Genomic DNA, 24,036 nt, shown 5'->3' with positions numbered 1-24,036 from the left:
TCAGGAGTGGGAGTCAAAACCCCACTCCTGAGAAAAAATACTGACTGAATACTGACCAAATACTGATAGTGGGGCCGTAGCCTAACATTGTGTATCTTATGGCTATACCACTTGATACAGTGCCTTATAAGAAGTAGTATAGGTCTGAAAAACCACTTTAATGATAATGAATTGATTTTGTATACATGAAAGGTGGGCCCTCAGAATCAAGTCCTCTGGTGGACCCAATGTTCTTCAATCTGACACTGGATGCAGTTAAACTGAATAGGATCTGAGCATGGGAATGGCCACTAAATAATGAGCAGCTTCATATACTCTTTACTATGGGGGTACTGGTTTCGGTCCCCTTTAGTTTGATATTGATGACCTTACCTAAGGACCAGTCATCAATATAGGAAGTCTGGAAACCCCCATTTAAGCTTACAATATCTGCACCAACCACTAATAAACAATCTGATCAGACAATCTATAACTACAATACAGGAATAATGTAATCTTTGGAACAGCAGAATGGACAACAGCGTAAGGCACAAAGTACATCAGTGATCCTTCTATATCACCCTGAATGACGACTTAGATGTTGACTCAAATGTCATAAATGAGCGACAGCATGGATAAACACTGTATGTGCTATGCACTCAAAAAACATACTGATAGGGAATGTAGATTGTGAGCCCCAATGGGGACAGTGCCGATAATGTCTGTAAAGCGCTGTGGAATTAATGGTGCTATATAAGTGAGTAAAATAAATAAAATAGATGTACAGTATTCTGGTTCTACAGAGTCTGGAAATCAATATAAGTATTATTAGTCTGGGCCCATGACATATTTGACCAGGCATCATGTATAGTAATATAGATGTGTCACATAAATAACCATCACCGGTGCTGCTAATATGAATCTATATAAATCAGTCTAAAATCGAGCAGGGCGTTCCCTACACAAACTTTTGTAATCTACATACACTATGTTCTCTGTGACTATTATTTGTTTCTTTTTGGATGGAGAGAGTATAAGGAGCCAAAAACATTGCAGCCAGGTATATAGTAAAATATGACAATGGGGTCAGTGGCATTTTTATCAAAACTGTGTATGCTCTGCGTGTGGCATGAGCTTCTATATCAAACTTTGAGAATGTTATTAATAATTCATGGTGTTTTTAAACTTGAGTTCTGAAACCCTGGAAAAAAGTAACAATGAGAGATCATTTGCTCCTGAGTTACATCTTGTATTATAGCCGAGAGATACACTCACAAGTCTGTATACCTCAGAGCTGAAATCTCCAGGAATTATTTTTCCATGTTTTACTGCACAGAGCTAGTTGTGACAATTTATACTCTGCACTTTACACCAGGAAACTAAAACTCATTTAGACGGGCGATGATTTAATACAAGCAGACAAAATATAAATTGTCACTTTTTATGGTCTTTACCAAGGGGGTGTTGCTCAAAGATGTAGTTATGCATAGTAGCCCCCCAGAGAATCCTGTGAGCCACGCCCCCTTGGTAAAGACCATAAATATTAGCGGTAAATAAAAGGCCCGGATCTCTGGTATAGAATGGCGGATTTAAAAAAAAAATGGATGACTCAGGGGAGCAGCGGGGATGAAATAAGACACAAAACTGGCTTCTTTATCTGATCTTGTATTGCAATAGCTAAGCTAACCTGTAAGAGATAACACATTTTTGGCACTATTTGCTTTAACAACCAGCAGAATTGTGCAAACAGCTCTGCTATATAACATAGGTGGCATCTCAGGATCAGTACAGTATAAACCACCCTAAACGTTTTAGTAGCTTCTTCTAACACCATTAACCAACACCGATCGGCTATAGGCAAGCAGCTCTGTGGTGGTCTAATAGCCCGATAGACTGGCTGACCACACTGTCAATAACATGGGCCAACTAGCATCTTCCTCGTGGGATTTTTACCTTCCTCTAGATCAGCATGTCAGGTTATAGGTTGTACTCGATGGACTCTGTCTACCTGCAACCTTAAAACTGTGAGAAATTTTTGTGTACATAACGATGATTAATTTGATCGCTCTGTGCCCATAGAATGGCATGTTATCGGCAGTACATCGCCTTGTTTACAAGTGATGGTAAACCTGCTTAAAAATAATTGCACCCGACAATGGAGATATTTGCTTGTACGTCGGATCTTTGCAGGTCTGTTTAGACGAGCCGATAGGTCTGGAGAAAGAGCTTCTTATTAACGTTCATTTCCCATTATCGGCATTTATTAATGTCTTAATACAAACTGTACTAAGGTGCTCAATTGTGAACACAAAGCAGTTTACAATATGACAACCTAAATATTTCCCAGTTGTGACTATTTTCACTATTAGGCCACGGCCCTACTATCAGTATTTGGTCAGTATTTTTTCTCAGGAGCGGGAGCCAAAACCAGGTGAGGAACAATCAGAGAAAAGGTATAATAGAAACATGTCACCAATTCTGCATTTATCACCCACTCCTGGTTTTGGCTCCCACTCCTGAGAAAAAATACTGACCAAATACTGATAGTGGGGCCGTGGCCTAAAGCTTCTACCATACAATCTAGCAGGAGCAGGTCAGATGCCCAGCTGTCAGGGAGAGACAGAAGTAGGGCGACATATCATTGGTGCAAACTGCAGCTGCACAGGGGTCCACAAGGTAATGGGGCCCATTTCCACTTCACTTACATGTAGAATTGTGTATTGTGATGAGCTACTGAACTACAAAGGGCCCATATACTGTTCTTGCACAGGGGCCTCTATGTGCCCACCACCAGCGGACAGAAGAGAGGCAGATCACATCGCTGCGGTCTCCTCTGTCCTACATAGGGCTGTGATGGGCACAGTATATTATGATTGCCGGGCGCCCTCCTGGCACAGCAGAGTTGATTGGTTTTAGCAAACCCAGCTCATCATTCACAGCGACTAATGTTCAGCAGGTCACAGGTCACTGAAAAATAATAAAGTGTGCGTGTCCTTCACCTCTCGGGGACATGCCACGTAGCAGAACTATACGCAACTATACGTAAAAAGAGAAAATAATAACACATGGCCATTTAGGAGGTGAAGGAATGAGCTGGTTTAGTGTATAAGCCTGGAGCCCCCAATGCTGTGAATGGCGCAGATCTCGTGCAGTCTGTGCCCCTGACGTTACCAGTGTAACCAGCCATAAACATTGTGGTCAGGTGTCAGCTGTGCCTCCTCCCTGCATCATGTGCGCGGCCAGGAGGGCTTGTCATGGGGAATTCGTGCCATGTCCTCCCCTTACTAGTTATCAGCACAGCATGAGGTGCGGTGCCGGCTCCAGGGACAGGACGTGCCCGGTAATACGTGCAGCTCACCCGCAGCCCAGAACTCACCGGCCACTCTGCGGCTCCTCTCCGGCACGGTCCGGCTGTCCCGCTCTCTGTGCCCGGTCACCTGCAGGACGAGCTCCCGGGCGGCGCTGGCCGAGCTCCGGGACAGGGCGGGGACAACTCCTCTCTCCGGGGAGGGACAGACTCAGGACACCTGCTGTATGGAGGCACGGTCACTCCCTGCTACAGCACAGGGCAGCAGAGAGTGACACAACAGCTGCACCTTCCCTCCTCCGAGATAATCACACTGGCCAGGAGTGACATAACGCACACAGGATCTTACCTCATGTGCCCACAGCACATACAGTCACCAGTAAGAGTGCCCACATTACATACAGAGTCAGTCACCAGTAAGAGTGCCCACATTACATACAGTCACCAGTAAGAGTGCCCACATTACATACAGTCACCAGTAAGAGTGCCCACAGCACATACAGTCACCAATAAGAGTGCCCACAGCACATACAGTCACCAGTAAGAGTGCCCACATTACATACAGAGTCAGTCACCAGTAAGAGTGCCCACATTACATACAGTCACCAGTAAGAGTGCCCACATTACATACAGTCACCAGTAAGAGTGCCCACATTACATACAGAGTCAGTCACCAGTAAGAGTGCCCACATTACATACAGTCACCAGTAAGAGTGCCCACATTACATACAGTCACCAGTAAGAGTGCCCACATTACATACAGAGTCAGTCACCAGTAAGAGTGCCCACAGCACATACAGTCACCAGTAAGAGTGCCCACATTACATACAGTCACCAGTAAGAGTGCCCACATTACATACAGAGTCAGTCACCAGTAAGAGTGCCCACATTACATACAGTCACCAGTAAGAGTGCCCACATTACATACAGAGTCAGTCACCAGTAAGAGTGCCCACATTACATACAGTCACCAGTAAGAGTGCCCACAGCACATACAGTCACCAGTAAGAGTGCCCACATTACATACAGTCACCAGTAAGAGTGCCCACATTACATACAGAGTCAGTCACCAGTAAGAGTGCCCACAGCACATACAGTCACCAGTAAGAGTGCCCACATCACATACAGTCACCAGTAAGAGTGCCCACATTACATACAGTCACCAGTAAGAGTGCCCACATCACATACAGTCACCAGTAAGAGTGCCCACATTACATACAGAGTCAGTCACCAGTAAGAGTGCCCACATTACATACAGTCACCAGTAAGAGTGCCTACAGCACATACAGTCACCAGTAAGAGTGCCCACAGCACATACAGTCACCAGTAAGAGTGCCCACAGCACATACAGTCACCAGTAAGAGTGCCCACATCACATACAGTCACCAGTAAGAGTGCCCACATCACATACAGTCACCAGTAACAGTGCCCACAGGACATACAGTCACCAGTAAGAGTGCCCACATCACATACAGTCACCAGTAAGAGTGCCCACATCACATACAGTCACCAGTAAGAGTGCCCACATTACATACAGAGTCAGTCACCAGTAAGAGTGCCCACATTACATACAGTCACCAGTAAGAGTGCCTACAGCACATACAGTCACCAGTAAGAGTGCCCACAGCACATACAGTCACCAGTAAGAGTGCCCACAGCACATACAGTCACCAGTAAGAGTGCCCACAGCACATACAGTCACCAGTAAGAGTGCCCACATCACATACAGTCACCAGTAACAGTGCCCACAGGACATACAGTCACCAGTAAGAGTGCCCACATCACATACAGTCACCAGTAAGAGTGCCCACATCACATACAGTCACCAGTAAGAGTGCCCACATCACATACAGTCACCAGTAAGAGTGCCCACATTACATACAGAGTCAGTCACCAGTAAGAGTGCCCACATTACATACAGTCACCAGTAAGAGCGCCCACAGCACATACAGTCACCAGTAAGAGTGCCCACATCACATACAGTCACCAGTAAGAGTGCCCACATTACATACAGAGTCAGTCACCAGTAAGAGTGCCCACATTACATACAGTCACCAGTAAGAGTGCCCACAGCACATACAGTCACCAGTAAGAGTGCCCACAGCACATACAGTCACCAGTAAGAGTGCCCACATTACATACAGTCACCAGTAAAAGTGCCCACATCACATACAGTCACCAGTAAGAGTGCCCACAGCACATACAGTCACCAGTAAGAGTGCCCACATCACATACAGTCACCAGTAACAGTGCCCACAGCACATACAGTCACCAGTAACAGTGCACACATTACATGCAATCACCAGTAAGAGTGCCCACATTACATACAGTCACCAGTAAGAGTGCCCACATTACATGCAATCACCAGTAAGAGTGCCCACATTACATACAGTCACCAGTAAGAGTGCCCACATTACATACAATCACCAGTAAGAGTGCCCACATTACATACAATCACCAGTAAGAGTGCCCACATTACATGCAGTCACCAGTAAGAGTGCCCACATTACATAAAGTCACCAGTAAGAGTGCCCACATCACATACAGTCACCAGTAAGAGTGCCCACAGCACATACAGTCACCAGTAAGAGTGCCCACATCACATACAGAGTCAGTCACCAGTAAGAGTGCCCACATTACATACAGTCACCAGTAAGAGCGCCCACAGCACATACAGTCACCAGTAAGAGTGCCCACATCACATACAGTCACCAGTAAGAGTGCCCACATTACATACAGAGTCAGTCACCAGTAAGAGTGCCCACATTACATACAGTCACCAGTAAGAGTGCCCACAGCACATACAGTCACCAGTAAGAGTGCCCACAGCACATACAGTCACCAGTAAGAGTGCCCACATTACATACAGTCACCAGTAAAAGTGCCCACATCACATACAGTCACCAGTAAGAGTGCCCACAGCACATACAGTCACCAGTAAGAGTGCCCACATTACATGCAATCACCAGTAAGAGTGCCCACAGCACATACAGTCACCAGTAAGAGTGCCCACATCACATACAGTCACCAGTAACAGTGCCCACAGCACATACAGTCACCAGTAACAGTGCACACATTACATGCAATCACCAGTAAGAGTGCCCACATTACATACAGTCACCAGTAAGAGTGCCCACATTACATGCAATCACCAGTAAGAGTGCCCACATTACATACAGTCACCAGTAAGAGTGCCCACATTACATACAATCACCAGTAAGAGTGCCCACATTACATACAATCACCAGTAAGAGTGCCCACATTACATACAATCACCAGTAAGAGTGCCCACATTACATACAATCACCAGTAAGAGTGCCCACATTACATGCAGTCACCAGTAAGAGTGCCCACATTACATAAAGTCACCAGTAAGAGTGCCCACATCACATACAGTCACCAGTAAGAGTGCCCACATTACATGCAATCACCAGTAAGAGTGCCCACATTACATACAGTCACCAGTAAGAGTGCCCACATCACATACAGTCAGTCACCAGTAAGAGTGCCCACATCACATACAGTCACCAGTAACAGTGCCCACAGCACATACAGTCACCAGTAACAGTGCACACATTACATGCAATCACCAGTAAGAGTGCCCACATTACATACAGTCACCAGTAAGAGTGCCCACATTACATGCAATCACCAGTAAGAGTGCCCACATTACATACAGTCACCAGTAAGAGTGCCCACATTACATACAATCACCAGTAAGAGTGCCCACATTACATACAATCACCAGTAAGAGTGCCCACATTACATACAATCACCAGTAAGAGTGCCCACATTACATACAATCACCAGTAAGAGTGCCCACATTACATGCAGTCACCAGTAAGAGTGCCCACATTACATAAAGTCACCAGTAAGAGTGCCCACATCACATACAGTCACCAGTAAGAGTGCCCACATTACATGCAATCACCAGTAAGAGTGCCCACATTACATACAGTCACCAGTAAGAGTGCCCACATCACATACAGTCAGTCACCAGTAAGAGTGCCCACATCACATACAGTCACCAGTAAGAGTGCCCACATTACATGCAATCACCAGTAAGAGTGCCCACATTACATACAGTCACCAGTAAGAGTGCCCACATCACATACAGTCACCAGTAAGAGTGCCCACAGCACATACAGTCACCAGTAAGAGTGCCCACATCACATACAGTCACCAGTAAGAGTGCCCACATTACATGCAATCACCAGTAAGAGTGCCCACATTACATACAGTCACCAGTAAGAGTGCCCACATCACATACAGTCAGTCACCAGTAAGAGTGCCCACATCACATACAGTCACCAGTAAGAGTGCCCACATTACATGCAATCACCAGTAAGAGTGCCCACATTACATACAGTCACCAGTAAGAGTGCCCACATTACATACAATCACCAGTAAGAGTGCCCACATTACATACAATCACCAGTAAGAGTGCCCACATTACATGCAGTCACCAGTAAGAGTGCCCACATTACATAAAGTCACCAGTAAGAGTGCCCACATCACATACAGTCACCAGTAAGAGTGCCCACATTACATACAGTCACCAGTAAGAGTGCCCACATTACATGCAATCACCAGTAAGAGTGCCCACATTACATACAGTCACCAGTAAGAGTGCCCACATTACATACAATCACCAGTAAGAGTGCCCACATTACATACAATCACCAGTAAGAGTGCCCACATTACATACAATCACCAGTAAGAGTGCCCACATTACATGCAGTCACCAGTAAGAGTGCCCACATTACATAAAGTCACCAGTAAGAGTGCCCACATCACATACAGTCACCAGTAAGAGTGCCCACATTACATACAGTCACCAGTAAGAGTGCCCACATTACATGCAATCACCAGTAAGAGTGCCCACATTACATACAGTCACCAGTAAGAGTGCCCACATTACATACAATCACCAGTAAGAGTGCCCACATTACATACAGTCACCAGTAAGAGTGCCCACATTACATACAATCACCAGTAAGAGTGCCCACATTACATACAATCACCAGTAAGAGTGCCCACATTACATACAATCACCAGTAAGAGTGCCCACATTACATGCAGTCACCAGTAAGAGTGCCCACATTACATAAAGTCACCAGTAAGAGTGCCCACATCACATACAGTCACCAGTAAGAGTGCCCACATTACATACAGTCACCAGTAAGAGTGCCCACATTACATGCAATCACCAGTAAGAGTGCCCACATTACATACAGTCACCAGTAAGAGTGCCCACATTACATACAATCACCAGTAAGAGTGCCCACATTACATACAATCACCAGTAAGAGTGCCCACATTACATACAATCACCAGTAAGAGTGCCCACATTACATACAATCACCAGTAAGAGTGCCCACATTACATGCAGTCACCAGTAAGAGTGCCCACATTACATAAAGTCACCAGTAAGAGTGCCCACATCACATACAGTCACCAGTAAGAGTGCCCACATTACATGCAATCACCAGTAAGAGTGCCCACATTACATACAGTCACCAGTAAGAGTGCCCACATCACATACAGTCAGTCACCAGTAAGAGTGCCCACATCACATACAGTCACCAGTAAGAGTGCCCACATTACATGCAATCACCAGTAAGAGTGCCCACATTACATACAGTCACCAGTAAGAGTGCCCACATCACATACAGTCACCAGTAAGAGTGCCCACAGCACATACAGTCACCAGTAAGAGTGCCCACATCACATACAGTCACCAGTAAGAGTGCCCACATTACATGCAATCACCAGTAAGAGTGCCCACATTACATACAGTCACCAGTAAGAGTGCCCACATCACATACAGTCAGTCACCAGTAAGAGTGCCCACATCACATACAGTCACCAGTAAGAGTGCCCACATTACATGCAATCACCAGTAAGAGTGCCCACATTACATACAGTCACCAGTAAGAGTGCCCACATTACATACAATCACCAGTAAGAGTGCCCACATTACATACAATCACCAGTAAGAGTGCCCACATTACATGCAGTCACCAGTAAGAGTGCCCACATTACATAAAGTCACCAGTAAGAGTGCCCACATCACATACAGTCACCAGTAAGAGTGCCCACATTACATACAATCACCAGTAAGAGTGCCCACATTACATACAATCACCAGTAAGAGTGCCCACATTACATACAATCACCAGTAAGAGTGCCCACATTACATGCAGTCACCAGTAAGAGTGCCCACATTACATAAAGTCACCAGTAAGAGTGCCCACATCACATACAGTCACCAGTAAGAGTGCCCACATTACATACAGTCACCAGTAAGAGTGCCCACATTACATGCAATCACCAGTAAGAGTGCCCACATTACATACAGTCACCAGTAAGAGTGCCCACATTACATACAATCACCAGTAAGAGTGCCCACATTACATACAATCACCAGTAAGAGTGCCCACATTACATACAATCACCAGTAAGAGTGCCCACATTACATACAATCACCAGTAAGAGTGCCCACATTACATGCAGTCACCAGTAAGAGTGCCCACATTACATAAAGTCACCAGTAAGAGTGCCCACATCACATACAGTCACCAGTAAGAGTGCCCACATTACATGCAATCACCAGTAAGAGTGCCCACATTACATACAGTCACCAGTAAGAGTGCCCACATCACATACAGTCAGTCACCAGTAAGAGTGCCCACATCACATACAGTCACCAGTAAGAGTGCCCACATTACATGCAATCACCAGTAAGAGTGCCCACATTACATACAGTCACCAGTAAGAGTGCCCACATCACATACAGTCACCAGTAAGAGTGCCCACAGCACATACAGTCACCAGTAAGAGTGCCCACATCACATACAGTCACCAGTAAGAGTGCCCACATTACATGCAATCACCAGTAAGAGTGCCCACATTACATACAGTCACCAGTAAGAGTGCCCACATCACATACAGTCAGTCACCAGTAAGAGTGCCCACATCACATACAGTCACCAGTAAGAGTGCCCACATTACATGCAATCACCAGTAAGAGTGCCCACATTACATACAGTCACCAGTAAGAGTGCCCACATTACATACAATCACCAGTAAGAGTGCCCACATTACATACAATCACCAGTAAGAGTGCCCACATTACATGCAGTCACCAGTAAGAGTGCCCACATTACATAAAGTCACCAGTAAGAGTGCCCACATCACATACAGTCACCAGTAAGAGTGCCCACAGCACATACAGTCACCAGTAAGAGTGCCCACATCACATACAGTCACCAGTAAGAGTGCCCACAGCACATACAGTCACCAGTAAGAGTGCCCACATTACATACAGTGCCCCAGCTAAGCGAAACAGTTACCAGTAAGAGTGCCCACATTACATACAGTGCCCCAGCTAAGCGAGACAGTCACCAGTAAGTGTGCCCACATGACATACAGTGCCACAACTAAGCGAGACAGTCACAAGTAAGTGTCCACATTACATACAGTGCCCCAGCTAAACGAGAAAGTAACCAGTAAGAGTGCCCACATTACAGTGCCCCAGCTAAACGAGACAGTCACAAGTAATAGTGCCCACATTACATACAGTGCCCCAGCTAAACGAGACAGTCACAAGTAAGAGTGCCCACATTACATACAATGCCCCAGCTAAGCAAGACAGTCACCAGGAAGAGTGCCCACATAGCAGTGCGCCAGCTAAATGAGACAGTCACCAGTAACAGAGTGCCCGGAGGTCAGTCAGAGAGGCTAACAACTGCTAACATGACGACCAGACAGTGACCTCATAGTGGCAGCTGTAAACTGTGCCAGAAAAAAGTGCCCACATTGAGTGTGCTACATTAGTGTCTTGATAAATAGTGACTGCCCAAGTAATCAGTGACAGGTAGAAGAGAGTGCCCACATAAACAGCCACAGGAAGAAGAGAGTGCCCATATAAACATAAACAGCTAGAGGAAGAAAAGAGTGCCCACATAAACAGTGACAAGAAGAAGAGAGTGCCCATATAAACAGCTAGAGGAAGAAAAGAGTGCCCACATAAACAGTGACAAGAAGAAGAGAGTGACCACATAAACAGTAACTAGAAGAAGAGAGTGCCCACATAAATAATGGCAAGAAGAAAAGAGTGCCCGCATGAACAGCGACAAGAGGAAGAGAGAGACCACATAAACCGTGACAGGAAGAGGCGAGTACCCACATAATCAATGACAGAAGAAGAGTGCCCACATAAACAGCCTCCGGAAGAAGAGAGTGCCCACATAAACAGCGACAGGAAGAAGAGAGTGCCCACATAATTGGTGACAGGAATAAGAGATGACAGAATCAATGACAGAAGAAGAGTACCAACATAAATAGCCACAGGAAGAAGAGAGTGACCAAATAAGCAGCAACATGAAGGAATGAGTGCCCACATAAACAGCGACAGGAAAAAGAGAGTGACCATGACCACATAAACATTGACAGGAAGAAGAGAGTGCCCATATAAAGAGCCACTGAAAGAAGAGAGTGCCCACATAATCATTGACAAGAAGAAGAGAGTGCCCACATAATCACTGACAGGAAGAAGAGAGTGTCCACATAAATATTGACAGGAAGAAGAGAGTTCCCACATAAAGAGCAACAGGAAGAAGAGAGTGCCCATATAAACAGTGACAGGAAGAAGAGAGTGCCCACATAATCACTGACAGGAAAAAGAGAGTGCATACATAATCAGCAACAGGAAGAAGAGAGTGCCCACATAATCAGCAACAGGAAGAAGAGAGTGCCCACATAATCAGCGACAGGAAGAAGAGAGTAACTGTTATGTTCTGCTACCAAAGCTAAGGAAAGAGAGGAGATCTGTCCCTACTATAGGACTCAGCTGAATCCCTACGATGTAACAGGGAACCTGATCCTGCGATCAGACCTGCTAAAGTCCTAATCTAGTCTGTACGGAGACCTATAGATGTGGGGAGGGAATCCCTACAAGTACTAAGGACTGGGAGGAATATGGGACACCTCCTAACAGAAATAGTAGCAGACAGACGAACAAACAAAATAGATAGAACATAGAGGTCCGTAGACCAAGCAAACTAACAGAGTTAGATACAGAGCACAGGCTAGCTAGAAAGTAGATATACAATGAAGTCCAGCAAAGCCAGAAGGGCGGAGCAGGATTAAATAGGCCAACAAGGTCATGTGACCAGCAAAGGAAAAAAGACCTAAGAGCAAGGTTCTAACAGTACCCCCCCTTCTAAGAGGATCCTCCGGATCCCCTAGGACCAGGCTTATCAGGAAATCTCCTGTGAAACGCTCTGATAAGTCTGGACGCGGAAACATCATCTGACCTCACCCAAGAGTTATCCTCGGGTCCGAAACCTTTCCAGGCCACAAGATACTGCAAACTACCTCTATACCGTCTAGAGTCAAGGATGCGAGAAATTTCATATTCCCCGTCCTCCACCACCGGAGGAACAGAGGCAGAGGCGTCACCATCCGACACAACAGCTTTTTTTAACAGAGAGACATGAAAGACCGGATTAATTCTCCAGGAGGTAGGAACCTCCAACCTAACAGCAGATTGGTTGACAACCTGAAGCACCTTAAAGGGCCCTACAAACTTGGGACCCAATTTCTTAGAAGGAATCCTCAACCGCAGATTCCTAGAGGACAACCAAACCATGTCACCAACAGCGAACAAAACCTCCTGTCGTTTCCTATCAAAGTAGTCTTTAGATTTTCTGTTGGCCTCCTGAAGATTACCACGCACATCCGTCCAAACTCTTTCCAAATCACCGGAAAAATTCTCCTCCTCAGGCACGGCAGATCCCAACTTGGAGAACGACACAAACGACGGATGTCTCCCAGAACAACAAAAAAAAGGCGAACAACCAGCAGAAGAAGATGTATGATTGTTCAGAGCAAATTCGGCAAGTGGCAGAAACTCAGACCACCCCTCTTGATTGTCTGCCACAAAACAACGCAAGAACTGCTCAACATCCTGGTTTTTCCTTTCTGTCTGGCCATTAGATTCAGGATGATATCCGGACGAAAACGACAAATGAATTCCCAACCTGTCACAAAAGGCACGCCAAAAACGAGCCACGAACTGAGGACCCCTATCAGAAACAATGTCAGTAGGAACGCCATGAAGTCTGACAATTTCCTTGACAAAGGCCTTAGCGAGAGTTTTAGCGCAGGGCAGTTTGACGAAGGGAACCAAGTGACACATCTTGCTAAAACGGTCCACGACCACCCAGATGACAGTAAAACCCTCAGAGGGGGGAAGGTCAGTTATAAAGTCCATAGCCAAATGTGTCCAAGGAGCACTGGGAACCTCCAAAGGACAAAGCAACCCCGCAGCAGGAGTATGTGAGGACTTAGATCTAGCACATATAGTACATTGGCGCACCCACTTAATGACTTCCTTCTGCCATCCAGGCCACCAAAAACTGCGACCCACCAGTCTCTTGGTCTCAGAGATTCCGGGATGACCTGCCAACCGAGATTCGTGACACTCAACAAACAAATCTCTCCTAAAGGTCCCAGGCACAAACAACCTCCCATGAGGAGTGTTAGATGGGGCATTCTCCTGAGCTTTAAGAATCTCATCTTCCAAAACGGAGTCTAAAGCAGCTATCACAACACCTTCTTGTAAAATGTTTTCCTCTTTCTCAGCACCGACTATGGGAGAAAAACTGCGAGACAAGGCATCCGCCTTAACATTCTTAGTACCAGGGATGTAAGTAACGGAGAAATTAAACCGCGAGAAAAACAGTGCCCACCTAGCCTGACGGGCATTCAGGCGCTTGGCAGCATCAAGATATATCAGATTTTTATGATCCGTAAGAACCTGAACGGGAAATTCCGCACCTTCCAAGAAGTGGCGCCAGTGTTCAAATGCGAGTTTAATAGCCAATAATTCCCGATTACCAATATCGTAATTCAGTTCAGTCTCCGAAAAAATTTTTGAAAAAAAGGCACAGGGATGTAATCCATCCCCGTTATCCTGAGACAATACTGCGCCAACCCCCACAGAGGAAGCATCAACCTCAACCAAAAACGGCCTAGTAACATCAGGCTGCATAAGGATGGGAGCAGAGGTGAACCTCTCCTTGAGATACACAAAAGCTTCAATGGCCTCAGAAGACCACTGAACCGCATCAGCACCTTTCCTGGTGAGATCAGTCAGAGGTTTGACAATACTAGAAAAATTTTTTATGAATTTTCTATAGTAATTGGCGAAACCCAAAAACCTCTGTATCGATTTCAAACCAATAGGCCTAGGCCATTCCTGCACAGCCTGAACCTTAACCGGATCCATCTCAAAACCTTTGCTGGAGATAATGTAGCCCAAAAAACTAATTCTCTGTACAGCGAACTCACATTTCTCCAGCTTAGCAAAAAGCGAATTGTCCATTAATAACTGTAATACCTCACGCACGCTCCGCCAATGAGACTCCAGATCTGGCGAATAAATCAAAATGTCATCCAAATACACAACCACATTTTTACCGATCAAAGGTCTAAGGATGTCATTAATCAGATTCTGAAAAAATGCAGGAGCATTAGTAAGACCAAAAGGCATAACCAGATTCTCAAAATGACCCACAGGAGTGTTAAAAGCAGTCTTCCATTCATCACCCGCCTTCATGCGCAACAGATTGTATGCCCCCTTAAGGTCAATTTTAGAGAACCACTTGGCCCCCAATAACTGGTTAAACAGATCAGGAATCAATGGCAGTGGGTAAGGATTGCGTACCGTAATTTTGTTAATCTCACGAAAATCCAGACAAGGACGTAAACCGCCGTCCTTTTTTTTTACAAAAAAAAATCCAACCGCCACAGGAGACTTAGAGGGCCTAATGTGACCGGCGGCCAAACTTGTCTGTATGTATTCCTCCAAAGCCTTCCTCTCAGGAATAGTAAGGTTAAATAAACGACTTTTAGGAAGAGTCGCTCCAGGGACAAATTCAATAGAACAATCATAGTCTCTATGGGGAGGCAAAACCTGCGATTCCTTCTCAGAAAAAACTCTCCAAAAATCCTGAATAGGAACAGGCAATTCTCCCCTATCCAAAGCTGCAATACGCCCGTTACAACACTTGTCATAACATTTATGGCTCCAGGATTTAATTTCACTGGTAGACCAATCCAGTACAGGATTGTGAAATTTTAACCAGGGCAAACCCAATATTACTGGAGAAGGCAAGTTATTCAACACTACCAAATCCAATTTCTCATGGTGAACACCATTAATAGTGAGAGGAAATTCACAGACCTTAAGAGTAATATTCTTCAAAGGGGAGCCATCCACAGAAACCACAGAAATGGGGGATGATAAAGGTTCAGGTTTTAAATTGAGTTTTTCCACGAATCCCCCATCAATTACATTCAGTGTAGACCCGCAATCAACAAACACCCGAAATTCCATTAATTTTTCCTGAGCAATCGTGGAAGCAGCTAAAAATATACCCTTGGAATTTAAACAGGCAATACGGGCATGACTGACCATTTTTTTTTCTTTCTTCATACGAAGCTCACAGCCTTTAATCAAATGACCAGATTTTCCGCAATAGAAACACAAGCCTTCCGAAAAACGACGGTCTTTTTCTTGAGAGCGAGGTGCCACCGATCCAATCTCCATCGGTTCACCACTGTTAGTACACACATTCTCATAACCAGAAACTGACATAGCAGAGGATTTGCTCTCATTAACCCTAGCACGCAGTCTTCTATCCACCCGTATAGCTAATTGCATAGCCTGTTGCAAATCCTCAGGTGTAGGATAAACAATTAGCAGGTCTTTAACCCTTTCACTGAGCCCAGCAAGAAATAGACTTTTCAGAGCAGAATCGTTCCACCCTGTTTGAGTGGACCAACGACGAAAATGAGTACAATATTTTTCCACATTACCTGATCCTTGTTTTAAACGTCTCAACTCAGTCTCAGCTGATGCCACACGGTCAGGATCATCATATAATAGTCCTAAAGCAGAAAAAAAACTATCCACTGATCTGAAGCATGTATCACTAGGTTGCAAAGAAAAGGCCCACTCCTGAGGCTCTTTGCGCAAAAGTGACATTATGAACCCTACGCGCTGGGATTCATCCCCAGAGGACTTGGGTCTCAAACGAAAATACAATAAGCAAGCATTTTTAAATGAAAAAAATTCTCGATGTTCACCAAAAAATAAATCCGGCAAACATACCTTAGGCTCCAAGAAATATGCTCCAGGACAGTTACTCACGTGCTGACGGAGCTCGGCCACTTCCAGAGAGAGTCCCTGCAGGTGTTTAGCCAAATCCTGAACCGACACCATGATGGAACAAAAAAAATCTTTCCTTAGAGAATTTGCAGGCTGGACTTACTGTTATGTTCTGCTACCAAAGCTAAGGAAAGAGAGGAGATCTGTCCCTACTATAGGACTCAGCTGAATCCCTACGATGTAACAGGGAACCTGATCCTGCGATCAGACCTGCTAAAGTCCTAATCTAGTCTGTACGGAGACCTATAGATGTGGGGAGGGAATCCCTACAAGTACTAAGGACTGGGAGGAATATGGGACACCTCCTAACAGAAATAGTAGCAGACAGACGAACAAACAAAATAGATAGAACATAGAGGTCCGTAGACCAAGCAAACTAACAGAGTTAGATACAGAGCACAGGCTAGCTAGAAAGTAGATATACAATGAAGTCCAGCAAAGCCAGAAGGGCGGAGCAGGATTAAATAGGCCAACAAGGTCATGTGACCAGCAAAGGAAAAAAGACCTAAGAGCAAGGTTCTAACAGTAACCACATAAAGGGCCACTGAAAGAAGAGAGTGTCCACATAATCATTGACAGGAAGAAGAGAGTGCCCACATAGTCACTGACAGGAAGAAGAGAGTGACCACATAAATATTGACATCAAGAAGAGAGTTCTCACATAAACAGCGACAGGAAGAAGAGAGTGCCCTCATAAACAGCAGCAGGAAGAAGAGAGTGCCCACATAAACAGCAGCAGGAAGAAGAGAGTCCCCACATAAACATTGACAGGAACAAAATAGTGTCCACATGAGTGTTCCTGATAAGAACTGATGATATAAAAAAATGCTAATCTGATATCTGCCAATGACCAGAAACTGAGTGCTCACAATGAGAGTTAACACAACCAGTGACAGCCATGAATAGTGTCAGCTCTAAGGCTACGTCCCCATGATCAGGAACCGGCAGTGCTTTGGACGCAGCATATTTTCGTTGCATCCAAAACGCTGCGTTCTAATGCCGCACTTGTTTGTCAGTACATGCGGATCCACCACATGTAATGACATTTTCATTGGTCAAAATCTGCAGCGGAGACTCAGCGTCTCTGTTACAAAAATTGATATGCTGCGGTTCGTTAACCCGTGCCTCGGGTGAGTTTACTCAGCATCAAAAACAAGCACAGTGGGCATGGGATTTCTATACATCCCATCCACTGTGCTTGTACAGTAGAACAAAGCGTTTTGGACGCAGCGCAAGTGAGCTGCATGCAAAACGCTGCTATTCCTGACCATGAGCACATACCCTTATGTGCTCCCAAAAACAGTTCAAAAGAGTCCACCCATAACAATGTCCGAGGTAGGAACTATCCCTGTAAACAAAGTTAGTGAGAGCCTCACCAGTAACAGCGATCAAGAGAGGGCACAAACAGAAGTGGCCCCTGTGCAAGAACAGTATATGGCTGCTCTTTGTGTCTGTGATAAAAGCTGGTTGCTACTCAGGAGGTGGTAGTGGCCCCATTACCTTTTGGGCCCCTGTGTGGCTGCAGATGTTGTACCAATGATATGTCTGCCACTGGACAGTGTGCCCCATTACCAATGTGAGGTATAGAGAGTTAACAAAACAAGTACCAACCAATGAATAGTTACAGCTAGAATGTGTTCCCATAAACAAGAATGCACCTCTATAAAAAGTGTCGAGTGGCAAGTGCTACCATAGACAATGGCAGCCAGAAAGTGCTCCACAAACAGCACTCATTGGTATCTTGTTACCTTCTGGTTGAGGAGAGCCCTCGGCATACAGGAGTCTCATACTTGATCAATATCTTTGTTGTTAACTTTTTAGAAAATTCTGGACAATTTGTAAAAATATGGCAGTGTGAAGTTCTGAGGTTGTGGGTTGTAAATAATCACCTAGGCAGGTTAACGATGCAACAATATTTTGCTCCTCACATCCATGGTAATACAACAACTCCAGGTAAATGGCCAAAATACAGTTCTCTCGGTCCTCAAGTTCCCAACCTGGGATCAGTAGTTCCACTGACTTTGTATCAAGTGATATTCACTGTCTCGCAACTTTTGGTAGGCCCACAGATTTCATATCTCCAGCCAGTATAGCCTGTAGCCACAGTCCACAATCCTCCAGACGACAGATAAAACAATGGAAGCGCAGGTATCCAGTAGCAACAGTCCTTTAAGAAAGTTTAATTCCAACGACATATCCCACAACTGTAGCACGTTCATCCAGCCCAGTCATGTCTGATCTCCAAGACTCCATATGCCATCGATCCATCCATGTTCCAGGTCCTCAGAGTAGATCCTATCCCTTCGACATCATTCCAACAATTCCTCACTAAACATGTGGTTTCTTTTCTCCTTCACTGGGATCAGCCCCCTGAATGGACAGAACTGTTCTCACGCTCCTCACAAAGCTAAGTGTGCATTAGTGGAGGTATTTTTCTCAGGTCGAACCCATCACCTGGGTCTGCATGTGAGACTCCTTGTGGTGACGGCACCGTCAGATCTACTTTTAACACTCATACAATGTGCCTAGTCGCTGTTTGAAAAATGGCTTAAGGCTCCTGAGATACTGATGAGATTACTGGAATGCTGGACACTTTACAAGTAAAATTAGTGTACATAAACTGACAAGCAAGCAAAACATTAATAAAACACAGCAAGCAAATCTCTAATAAAACACAATAATAATATTGATGGAACGGAGCTCCATGCTGGAAAAGTCTCATAGTCTTTAGTAAGTGGGCAGGTCCTAACAGACAGTACTTTTCTCTGTCAGTAAAAAAAAAGTTGCAGGAGTTTACATACAGTCCTGCTCATAGTTATTGGCACCCATGACGTTTAAGTACATAATGTGGAATATCTCTTGAAAAAAATAATCAAGTGAAACAGTTTTTCTGTATAGAGCACTCATGTTAAATACAAAATAGTAAATGATAAACAATAATTTAAAACAAAAAACAATGGGAGGGAAACAGAGAAAAACCTAAAGCTTGCTGTGTCACTGGTATTGGCACCCTTTATATTAATTTAGTATGGAAACACTGGATGACTCGCCTGTGGTAAATCACAAAAGAGATTCACCTGTGATTAATTGTTGGTGCCAATGTGACATTAATTAGCCAATGCATGAAGACTTCAGTGTTTTAAAAAGCCACATGGTTGGCCCTGTTCCTTTGTCACAATGGTGAAGACAAAGAAGCTATCTGAGGACATCAGAACTGCTATTATTAGCAAACACAAGTCTTCCAAAAGGTATAAAGTCATCTCCAAAGACCTTGGTATCCCAGTTTCAACAGTGCGCAATGTTATTAAGAAGTTTGCCAAGCATGGAACCGTCAAAAACCTCCCTTGACATGGGTGAAAGAGAAAAATTGACTAGACATGTCTTCGAAGGTTGGTGCGAATGGTGAAAAAACATCACATCAAACATCCAAAGACCTAAAGGCCAACATGGAACTGTCTGGGGTCATGGTTTCAACAAGTACCATATGCCACACACTAAACTAAGCAAAGCTTTATGGGTGAAGGCCAAGAAAAAAAACATTGCTGAAGAAAAGACATAAAAAGGAACTACTGATCTTTGCCAAAGAGTACCTTGACAAATCACTATCCTTCTGGGAAAATGTTCTGTGAACAGATGAAAAAAAATAAAGCTTTTTGGCAATGCAAAGCAACAGTTTGTTTACAGACGGCGCAATGAAGCTGATAAGGAAAAGTGCCCCTTACCAAAAGTTAAGCATAGTGGAGGATCCATAATGCTGTGAGATTGCTTTGCTGCGTCTGGTTCTGGAGGTCTTGACCGTATCGCAGGAATCATGAAATCAGAGAATTATCAAGAGATTTTAGATCAAAATGTCCTACCCAGTGTAAGAAAACTTGGTTTGAGTCGAAGATCATGGGTCCTCCAGCAAGGCAATGACCCAAAGCACACATCCAAAAGTACACAGGAATGGTAGTAAAAGAAAAATGGACAGTTTTAAAATGTCCAGCAAGTCCTGACTAGAGATGAGCGTTGTTCTACTCGAACTGTTCGCCAATCTCAAATTCGAGCTGTTTTGGGCGGTGTTCGAGCCGGTCGGCGAACACGAACAATTTGAGAAAAATTCGGCTGTTCGAGGTTATGTTCGATAACTGTTCGTGCACCAAAATCATAACTGGATTTTTTCTCAGTAATGATGAAAATTAATGTTAATACGCAGTTTGAGTGTACAGCGGGGCGGGGGGAGGGGCAGGGGATGGATCTCTGCAGGAACAATGAAGATCTCCATTTTTTTTTCTCTTTCCCGCATTTGCAGTGGGGAGGTGCAATCTGTCAGCCTATCAGCAGCGCACACACGGAGCGAAGTGCTTTTTTTCACACAAGCAAGGGCATGTGTGATTGGCAGTGTATGTCACATGTCCTTGCCCTATAAGACCAAGCCATTTTCCCCGTCGCCACCATTTTCTCACTGCTGCAGCTGCGTGTTAGACGGCACCGCTGTTGCTGTGTGCGCTATACCTTGTTAATTTCAAGCCAATTTTCGCACAAATATACAGATAGCTTGGGAGTAGGGAATAGTTGTGATTGCAGTCCTTTTAAGGACTAGGTTACAGCATTTCCTACGACTTTTATCAGGCAGGTCTGTGCTCTTAAATAGATAGATTGTGGGAGTAAAGACTAATTGTAATTGGAGTCCTTTTCAGGACTAGGTTACATCAGTTCCTATCAGTTTTTGCCAGGCAGGTCTGTGCCAGTGCTGTGCAAGTTTTTTTCACAGCATTTGGCTGAATCTAGCAAAGCTAATCCTTTTTGGCCTATTGCAGAGTGTGTTAGTCAGTGGAGTAGCCTATCTGTGTTGCAAGATATACCACCTGTGTATAGAATACCAATTTTTTTACTGCACCTAGTGAAGTAAAATCTTTTGGGCATAGCATCATTCTATTAGTTCATCTATACTGACCTCCATCAGGTTGCAAACTGAATATAATTTTTTTCTGCATCTAGCTCTGAAAAAATATTTGGGCTTCTAGCAGTGTGTGGGACTTGGTCTATTAGTCCATCTATACTGACCTCCATCAGGTTGCAAATTAAAAATAATTTTTTTCTTCATTTAGCTCTGAAAAAATATTTGGGCTTCTAGCAGTGTGTGGGACTTGTTCTATTAGTCCTTCTATACTGACCTCCAGCAGGTTGCAAATTGAATATAATTTTTTTCTGCATCTAGCTCTGAAAAAATATTTGGGCTTCTAGCGGTGTGTGGGACTTGGTCTATTAGTCCATCTATACTGACCTCCATCAGGTTGCAAATTAAAAATAATTTTTTTCTGCATCTAGCTCTGAAAAAATATTTGGGCTTCTAGCAGTGTGTGGGACTTGGTCTATTAGTCCATCTATACTGACCTCCATCAGGTTGCAAATTAAAAATAATTTTTTTCTTCATTTATCTCTGAAAAAATATTTGGGCTTCTAGCAGCGTGTGGGACTTGTTCTATTAGTCCATCTATACTGACCTCCATCAGGTTGCAAATTAAAAATAATTTTTTTCTGCATCTAGCTCTGAAAAAATATTTGGGCTTCTAGCAGTGTGTGGGACTTGGTCTATTAGTCCATCTATACTGACCTCCATCAGGTTGCAAATTAAAAATAATTTTTTTCTGCATCTAGCTCTGAAAAAATATTTGGGCTTCTAGCAGTGTGTGGGACTTGGTCTATTAGTCCATCTATACTGACCTCCATCAGGTTGCAAATTGAATAAAAAAAATTTCTGCATCTAGCTCTGAAAAAATATTTGGGCTTCTAGCGGTGTGTGGGACTTGGTCTATTAGTTCATCTATACTGACCTCCATCAGGTTGCAAACTGAATATAATTTTTTTCTGCATCTAGCTCTGAAAAAATATTTGGGCTTCTAGCAGTGTGTGGGACTTGGTCTATTAGTCCATCTATACTGACCTCCATCAGGTTGCAAATTAAAAATAATTTTTTTCTTCATTTAGCTCTGAAAAAATATTTGGGCTTCTAGCAGTGTGTGGGACTTGTTCTATTAGTCCTTCTATACTGACCTCCAGCAGGTTGCAAATTGAATATAATTTTTTTCTGCATCTAGCTCTGAAAAAATATTTGGGCTTCTAGCGGTGTGTGGGACTTGGTCTATTAGTCCATCTATACTGACCTCCATCAGGTTGCAAATTAAAAATAATTTTTTTCTGCATCTAGCTCTGAAAAAATATTTGGGCTTCTAGCAGTGTGTGGGACTTGGTCTATTAGTCCATCTATACTGACCTCCATCAGGTTGCAAATTAAAAATAATTTTTTTCTTCATTTATCTCTGAAAAAATATTTGGGCTTCTAGCAGCGTGTGGGACTTGTTCTATTAGTCCATCTATACTGACCTCCATCAGGTTGCAAATTAAAAATAATTTTTTTCTGCATCTAGCTCTGAAAAAATATTTGGGCTTCTAGCAGTGTGTGGGACTTGGTCTATTAGTCCATCTATACTGACCTCCATCAGGTTGCAAATTAAAAATAATTTTTTTCTGCATCTAGCTCTGAAAAAATATTTGGGCTTCTAGCAGTGTGTGGGACTTGGTCTATTAGTCCATCTATACTGACCTCCATCAGGTTGCAAATTGAATAAAAAAAATTTCTGCATCTAGCTCTGAAAAAATATTTGGGCTTCTAGCGGTGTGTGGGACTTGGTCTATTAGTCCATCTATACTGACCTCCATCAGGTTGCAAATTAAAAATAATTTTTTTCTGCATCTAACCCAGCCAATAGTTTTGGCCTAATACCACAGTTTGGCCACTCAGCTCTGCTCGGTTACCATCCATTGTTTTTTTGTGCAAACAACTCCAGAGTTGTGAATTAGTTAACCACCAAAATGAGTGGAAAAAGGCCTGCTGCTGGTGGAAAGGGGAATAGGCGTGTTGGGAAGGGGAAAAAAGGTTGTGTCCGTGGGGTAGGTGCAGAAGAAAGACCATCTTCCAGCCAAACTAAAATGTCTACTTCTTTTAGCGGACAATGTGATAAGATCCCTTTCTTACGGCCACGCCAATCGCTACAAATTCCAGATGAGGCACAAAAACAGCAGGTGCTTCAACGGATATCAAGTGCTCCTTTAAGTGGGCTCTCCTCCACATCAACTTCAACATCACAAATACTCCAGTCCTCAAAGGTGTCACCCAAATCGCACTTGCTTCCTCACAGCTCCCAAATCTCCAGCTGCCCGTCTGAGTATGAGGTAGAACAGATGGTTGAGTCTGCAGAGCTGTTTACTCATACTATAGCCTGGGAATCAGAGGTCGACTCCAGCGCTTCTGTGAATCCAGACGAGGAAATGATCTGCACTGATGCCCAGAATCTTTATGAGTTGGATCCAGGACCAGACGCAGAAGGTTCTGACCATAATGTAGACCCTCATTCCCAAACTATAACTCCTGTTGGTGGAGACAATGAGGAAGACGATGATAAGACTCAAATACCTGATTGGAGCGACAACTTTAGTTTTTTGTCAGGGCAGGAACAGGTTGGCTCTG

General features: G+C 44.1%; 1 protein-coding gene across 1 annotated transcript in view; it reads right to left on the bottom strand.

Moving 5' to 3' along the window:
- Positions 1–3,562, bottom strand: part of WIPF3 (WAS/WASL interacting protein family member 3) — a 63,156-nt gene extending 59,594 nt beyond the window's left edge. The window contains exon 1 of the mRNA XM_073677925.1: positions 3,356–3,562. The gene's annotated coding sequence lies outside the window, so the exon portion shown is untranslated. The remainder of the gene's footprint in view (positions 1–3,355) is intronic.
- Positions 3,563–24,036: the final 20,474 nt, after the last annotated feature.

The sequence above is a fragment of the Phyllobates terribilis genome, unplaced genomic scaffold, assembly GCF_046119375.1.
Source record: "Phyllobates terribilis strain yellow unplaced genomic scaffold, ASM4611937v1 Scaffold_4__5_contigs__length_816908805, whole genome shotgun sequence".
Taxonomy (NCBI): domain Eukaryota; kingdom Metazoa; phylum Chordata; class Amphibia; order Anura; family Dendrobatidae; genus Phyllobates; species Phyllobates terribilis.
The sequence above is the reverse complement of the archived record's forward strand: the minus strand, read 5'-3'. Positions and strand labels throughout refer to the sequence as shown.